Below are 1,035 nucleotides of genomic sequence, written 5' to 3'. Positions count from 1 at the left end.
ATTAGAAGAAAACTCCTGGCTGTCAATGAAGTCGGAGGACCAGATGCACAAAAAGGTTGCCAAGCTGTGGCACGCCCCTGCTCCCATTCATATGAATAAAAGCATGTTGAAGCGTAGCATCTTACAGGCATACCCCGCATTAACGTACGCAATGGGACCGGAGCATGTATGTAACACAGGCATACCCCGCATTAACGTACGCAATGGGACCGGAGCATGTATGTAACACAGGCATACCCCGCATTAACGTACGCAATGGGACCGGAGCATGTATGTAACACAGGCATACCCCGCATTAACGTACGCAATGGGACCGGAGCATGTATGTAACACAGGCATACCCCGCATTAACGTACGCAATGGGACCGGAGCATGTATGTAACACAGGCATACCCCGCATTAACGTACGCAATGGGACCGGAGCATGTATGTAACACAGGCATACCCCGCATTAACGTACGCAATGGGACCGGAGCATGTATGCAACACAGGCATACCCCGCATTAACGTACGCAATGGGACCGGAGCATGTATGTAACACAGGCATACCCCGCATTAACATACGCAATGGGACCGGAGCGTGTATGTAACACAGGCATACCCCCCATTAACGTACGCAATGGGACCGGAGCATGTATGTAAAGCGAAAATGTACTTAAAGTGAAGCACTACCTTTTCCCACTTATCGATGCATGTACTGTACTGCAATCGTCATATACGTGCAGAACTGATGTAAATAACACATGTGTAACAGGCTCTATAGTCTCCCCGCTTGCGCACAACAGGTAGGGAGCCAGTATTGCTGTTCAGGACATGCTGACAGGCGCACGCGTGAACGGCCGTTTGCCTATTGAGAGATATGTACTTACTCGCGAGTGTACTTAAAGTGAGTGTCCTTAAACCGGGGTATGCCTGTATTGTGAATCTAGGCCTTATTGTGGTTTCTGTTGAAGAGTAAACTCAGGGGTTTGAATGCCAGATTGTGTTTGGTGTAAGGTCTGTGTTGAGTGAAAATGAACAGTCCACACTCACTAG

Source organism: Ascaphus truei, chromosome 6, assembly GCF_040206685.1.
Source record: "Ascaphus truei isolate aAscTru1 chromosome 6, aAscTru1.hap1, whole genome shotgun sequence".
In the NCBI taxonomy this organism is placed as follows: domain Eukaryota; kingdom Metazoa; phylum Chordata; class Amphibia; order Anura; family Ascaphidae; genus Ascaphus; species Ascaphus truei.
This window is presented reverse-complemented; position numbering follows the sequence as displayed.